Consider the following 6,613-nt stretch of genomic DNA (forward strand, 5'->3'; position numbering starts at 1 on the left):
CGCAAGGACATTTCCCCTTACTTTTTAGGAGGAAAAAAGTGAGTGTTATGGTACAAAAAATGTGGTACTTAAAATCTTGCTTAAGTTTGTTCTATGTGCCTTGCTGTACTTTTGCTCACTTACTGTGAGCACCTCAGTTTTCAGAACCTTGAAACCAAAAAAAGTATTTGCTGGTGAACGTAAATGTGCCATCAAATCTAATGCGCACCTTAATTTTCGCAACGTAATTTGGACAAAAAAGGTGAGCATTAGATTTGAGTAAATACGGTAGTACGTTCCTAGCTGCTTTTAGCTGTGCTGTGGAATTAGTCTCATGATTCTGTAATCTCAATCCTATAATTTCAAATCCCCTTGATTTCCCCATATAATTAACCAGAAAACAATTCATTAGCTGTATAACAATACAGAATGTCGTGACTGTGAATATGCACATTTTATGTAATCTTACATGTGTGTCTTACTGTAGGTCATACTGATGTTTCAATGTGCCCAGTGCAGAATGTCGATTATTTGGAGTGAGGTAAGAGTAAGAACCCTGTCCTATGAACCGCATATATCCTGAACCAGAGAGTCTAATGGCAGGAGGACCCATTCGCCTTTCTTTCTGTGCCTCTGTGGCAGCATCTCAGAGGGCAGTTGCTGGTGGCTTGTGCTGTGCTTCCAGGACCTCTGCTACCTAGGTCCAGAGGGTGGACGCCAGGAATGAAGAGGGTTCCATCAGGCCCTGTATAGCTGCTGACTCTGGTCTGCTTCTTCAGCCTGAGTAACCTGTCTCTCAGGCACAGGGTTGACTGAGCTGCTGATGGAGTTCCAGCCCAACACTTGACTGCTTGCCAGCCTGTTTGCCCCTAGAGCACCAGACCTGACCCTTTTAAACTGAAAAAATCCTAATGGAAATGGATGCAGTTATTCTGAATCACTCCAGACATGAGTCTCACCTCTAACACTAACCCCAACCTCTTCCCACAGGATGCCAGAACGACACTTTCAGCTCCAACATGCATGACACTCTGGATCTAGATTAGCTCCACCTTGTGTGCCTATAGTGACTGCCTGCACAATTTCCAGCATTCCCACATCAGGATCTTGGTTTTTACCCTTAGGAGTAAAAACAAAAACAAAAAACCCTACTTCCATAGGAAAAAAAGGTGGGGGGAGCCCAGCAAGTCACACAAGCCAAGCCCTGTGCCTATGATAGACATGTTAAAGAATGCCTGTCAAGGCACACGGTGCCTGGCACACCAGAGACTGTGATTGAGCAAATATAATATGATACCTGCTGTCAGTTTCTGGAGTGGCGAGCCTGGGAAAAGCTCTGCCTCCCATGATAGCTAATCCACAGTTCACAGGGGCATTGACTAAGGGCCAAACTAGACAGGATGGCAGCAGATCTGTTTGTTTAAACCAGGATGCTGCCCCAGTCACATTGTAAGAGTCTGGGCCTGATTTTAACAGCAAAAGGGAATATATGCATGTGTGTATGTGGTCAAAAGGTATTAGTTAAACTCTCCTCTGCCCACACTTTACCTGTGGAAGCTTCAGGACAGATAAAAAGAAGTTCTTCCTCACACAGCCAAGAGTTAAACTATAGAATTTGTTGCCAGAGGATCTGAAGGTGGTTACCAACCTTGATGGCTTTAAAAAGGAATTAAATAAAGTCAAGGAGGATAGGGCTGTCAGTGACTACTGGTCATGGTGACTATGATATGCCTTTGAGCACCATTTTCTGGGGAGCAGCAGTGGGGCAGGGTTATTGCTTTCATGTTCTGCTTCTGGGCTTCCTGCTTCAGCATCTGTCTCCCTGGGCACTGATGTCCTAAGAAAAGCTCCAAAGCCAGAAGTAAGTTTAGCTGGGGGGGGGGGGGGACTTTGGCTACAGAGATGTAAGCAGGAGGCAGGGAGAGGAGTTTGCACCTCACCTCTGTAGCCCTTTTCCATCTAAATTCAGATCCCCCCAACCCAACCTTTCCACATAACTGGCTTTAAATGCACAGATCTGCTGCCATGACATCGAACTCCAGCTTCCCTCTGACAATGAGCAAGGAATGAGGTTTTGAAGCTCCTCGCAATCCTAGGGGGTGGGCAGTGTTAGAGGCAGGGCTTTCTTCAGCCAGAACTCACTGGAACTCAGTTCCAGCACCTCTCAGGTGGGCACCATAAGAGAACAAGTGAGGAGTTTATGGTGAGTTCTGGCACCTCTTTTCCTAAAAAAATAGCACTGGTTAGAGGCAACGATTTATAGGGCCCATTTGCTTGTGAGGAAATGTGTTATTGTAATATATGTTCACCTACAAATAACCATGTAGTGCATAATAGGGGAACATGCATGAAAACATAGGAAATGGCCCTGTGTTAAGTCAGACAATGAGTCCATCTAGGTCTGCAGAGTCTACACTGATTTGTAGCAGCTCTCCAGGTTTTCCCACCAGGGAATCTCCCAGCTCTTTCTGGAGATGCCAGGAATGGAGCCTGCAACCTTCTGCATGAAAAGCAAGTGGAGCCACAGCTGTCTGAGCCTGGTAATGGAAAAACAACATCCAATACATTCTCATTCAGCTATCCTAAAAGCTATTTATCAATCCCAAAATCAAGACTGATGCAACCTTCTTCTGTAGTAAAGCAGAATATATCAGAATGTGTCTCTCTGCTACTTCTCTTTTACTGGCCATGACACAAAAGAATGCAGGGCATGTAAATCTGCCAGTTAATAAACCCAAAGAATGCTTTTCTCGGCTGAGTAAAGATTAGACATAAATTGATGATCAGCTAACCTCAGCTTGAGCAGATGCCCACAAGATTTGGTGACATCTCCATCAAAGGAAGGAAGCAACCTACAATGTGAAGCAAGCAGAGGAAAATGTGATTGTATTGGGATATTTCACAGATAGAATCCGAAATATTGTTGACGTTAAACCTCCACTTACTCAATGCAATTATGAAGTTTGCCAGAAGATGGCACTCTCTCCTTTCATTTGTTGAAATGCCCCCTTAATTCAAAATGTGAACCAAGTAACTACAGCAGTGGCTTCTGTTCGATTCAATTATTCAAATTAATGCCCTCCCCCCCCATTTTTCATGTACGGTAGTACCTCAAGAGTCCTACAGTTGGGTTAGAAATATAATGGGAAATAAAAACATTTGGACAGGGATCCAAGGATGCTGTTGTGTAGACAGAAAGAGCTTTGTGCTAAAGGAGAGAGGGCTCTGTGCTCCGCTATTGTCAAGTGCCCACACACCACAGCATGCAAAGATCACAGGATTGAGACCTGCGAAATCTCAAAAGCTAGAGGAATTGTCCAATAACAACATGTTTAATCAGAAGCAATAGCCATTGAGTTAAATGGGATGCACTCACAAGTGTGCATAACATTGCAGGCTAAAATTTCCAGTATCTAAGGGTGATTCTTCAGTGCCCTTTCTAGCAGCTTGCCTTTGAAATGACTATCAGAACCAAAATTAATTATGCAAAACAAGGGAAATCATGCCAATGCAGATAATTTGCATAATTTGCACATGAACCCTTTTTCTTGGAGCAGAATTTGAGCTGCCTCAGTGCTGAAATGTTATTATGTTTTTAGTGCAGAATACACAGTGACACAAGCTTCCATTGTCCTGGATTTATTCCCTAAACATGCACAGAAGCCAGAGTCCTAACAGTAAGGGCATTAATGCCCACCCAGGACTGCATCCCTTTAGATGTTCTAAGAAACCCAGGTCCACATACGCTACATATCTGGTTTGAGCATTTCAAGTTCACTTTGTGATGAGCATATTTTTACACAGCTGCTCACGCCTTACCTTTCCACTGATCTGGATCATCCCACAGATGCATTTTTCTCTGAAAAAAATCCAGGTTTTAATTAGCCACTAAAGCCTAACATTTACTTCTGAGTAAACTTGTACAGAATTGTGCTGTACTAAAAAGAAACATCTGGTCAAGCAGGATAGTCACAAAGCGTAATGGGGGGGAGGGGAATGAGATGGGAGAGTCATCATGCAGTAACGTACCACATGGGGGAAGATCACAATTTTAAATTTACAAGGAAGTGCTTACATAGGGGATTATTTTTTATAATGCCATGGTCCACTTCAAGATTTTGCCACCTCATTTTCATACATGTGTAGATGAAACCTCAATGTTTTGGGACCATATCGTCACCAAAGCAACTTATCTTACAGGATGGTTGCGACCTTAAATGAGGTAACAACTGTATGGCCCTTTATATGCTACAGTGGAAATGATGGGGGGGGGGAGAGAGAGCTGTGCTCCAAGAGGGAATGTGCAGAGCTCTGTTCTGCATGTAGCCCTTCTGGACAATTAAAAGCCCACTAAACAACTGTTTGGTGTCAACTTTTGGTGAATGTAGCCTCTTACCTGTGCAAGTTGATGGGATTTCTTTTTTTTAAAGGGCTCCACTTGCACAGCTGCAGTTGCTTGATTGGTTTGGGGTACCAAAAGTACAATTCTCTTCCAGCTGGAGATATGCGGTGGATCTATACACGGGGGGTGGGGAGCTATAAATAATTCTGAAACTAAATTGTTGTAACAAAAGAAGAAAAATGCTATGGAAAAATGCATCAAATTTTTTTTTGCTCTCCAGTGCCATCTGGTGTTGCATGTTTATAATGCATCCAAAACACTGTTTTTTACTAATGCAGCTAAGTCCCTACACGCAGAACCATACAACCCTCAGCTAGATTCAAGGTGCTGGATTTTAAGCTTTTCTGGTTATGATTGATCATGATTCATAGGTCATGCAAAGCTCATTTTATACATGCCTGTTCACACCAGTGTATGCAGCACAGTCACCTAAGGATTCACAGCTGGATGACTGAATTTGCTTCATTGAAGAGCATTGTGTCATGTTTTGAATGCGTTATTCCAGAGCCAAAATAAACATTAAAAATATTTGAAATTTTCCAAAATATATTTTGCTTGGCTTCTATATGCAATATGAAATTCACATTTTGAATCAGAAAAACTTACTGCTTTAGATGTGTTGGCCTCTTGTGATTGTTCCAGTAGTAAACTTAATCTAAATCTCACAAGCTGTCAAAAATACTAAAATACCCCTGCAAGTCATCCATCAAAGACTGTCAGTTACTCTGACTGTCAGTATTGCATGCCAAACCTCAAAACCCATTTTGTGCAAATACCGTTGCATGTCAGTTATCAAAGACTGTGAAATGTAGATTTAAGGCATTTCTAGGCTGCTTTCCACAAAAACACCCAAAGCAGTCTATACAAAATATATTAAAGGTAAAGGGACCCCTTACCATTAGGTCCAGTCATGACCGACTCTGGGGTTGCGGCGCTCATCTCGCTTTATTGGCCGAGGGAGCTGGCATACAGCTTCCGGGTCATGTGGCGAGCATGACTAAGCCGCTTCTGGTGAACCAGAGCAGCGCACTGAAACACCATTTACCTTCCCACCGGAGCGGTACCTATTGATCTACTTGCACTTTGACGTGCTTTTGAACTGCTAGGTTGACAGGAGCAGGGACCGAGCAATGGGAGCTCACCCTGTCGCAGGGATTTGAACCACCAACCTTCTGATCGGCAAGTCCTAGGCTCTGTGGTTTAACCCACAGCACCACCCGCGTCCCTACAAAATATATTAGTAGTAGCTAAAAGCAGCCAACAGCTTGTCAGCAAAATGCAAGGCAGAACATAGGTTCTTACAAAAAGAGAGCAAAGGAGAACAGCTCTTCACTTCAGGAGGCAGATCCTTCCAGAGCCCAGGCTTAGAACTACAGCGGGAAACGCCATACTCGGAGCCATCACGGTTCTAATCTGACCCATGGAAGTTACCCAAAATTGGGTTTGATCTCCCAACTGCAGCTGGTGTGTGAGCTTAAATATGGAAGTAATAAATATCTTTACATTTCAACTGACAAATACTGTAAAATACCAAATAACTGAAATCAAATATCATTGGATGTCAAATGCAGATATAAAATACTCATCAAATATTGTGAATCATATTCAGTCAACATCAAAATCCACAGAAGGGAATTCTGGAGAGTAAATTCATTCCAGCTCCAGCTCATTCACGCAGGCGCACTCACACACACTTCACTGCTTATTATTCCAATCATTAAACGATGATCATGCATAAAGAACCCATCCCTGTCTCCAAGGATCTCACTATCCTCGTTGTAAACTGGCAAGAGAGTGTATTTTAACACAATGGCTTCATGCTTTTCACATTTAAATAATGTTTTCAAGTACATAGGTTGGCAAAGGAACATGGTTGCATTGTTTGCTCACCAGTCAGTGATGCTAGGCACAATCTATTGTGATGTTCATAGCGCACAATGCATTTTCATGTGAATCTTATTCACTGGTCTAACTTCCCTTTCTCTGCTTTTGAGCATATGCGCCTAGAAAAATTGTCTGCAGAACATTCATAGCCCTTAACAAAACATTTTTTTTCTTCGTTACATAAATCAGGCACTGAGTGGCACCTTTTACCATTTTAAAATGGCTTCTCTCATATTAAACACAATAATGGGTTTGCCTTACAGCTTGTGTGTTATATTCCTCAGTATATTCTCTGATGTAGGGAAAAGATGATTGTCTCTGTTATCTGTTTGCTATCTGTGGAGGGAT

General features: G+C 42.6%; 1 long non-coding RNA gene across 5 annotated transcripts in view; it reads right to left on the reverse strand.

Annotated features, from left to right (window-relative positions):
• LOC310767438 overlaps positions 1-6,224 on the reverse strand; it is a 14,025-nt gene extending 7,801 nt beyond the window's left edge. For 2 of the 5 annotated variants that reach the window (XR_014550899.1, XR_014550900.1), the window contains exons 1-4: positions 6,125-6,224; positions 4,376-4,494; positions 3,799-3,838; positions 2,772-2,831 (exon numbers count right to left, since the gene is read on the reverse strand). This is a non-coding gene — a long non-coding RNA (uncharacterized lncRNA). Of the gene's footprint in view, positions 1-2,650; positions 2,832-3,798; positions 4,228-4,375; positions 4,495-5,683 lie in introns of those variants that run through there. The other 3 variants (XR_014550901.1, XR_014550902.1, XR_014550903.1) reach the window with 3 other exon arrangements.
• Between the last annotated feature and the right edge of the window lie 389 nt (positions 6,225-6,613).

Source organism: Podarcis filfolensis (genome assembly GCF_964270895.1).
Source record: "Podarcis filfolensis genome assembly, chromosome: 7".
Lineage (NCBI taxonomy): Eukaryota > Metazoa > Chordata > Lepidosauria > Squamata > Lacertidae > Podarcis > Podarcis filfolensis.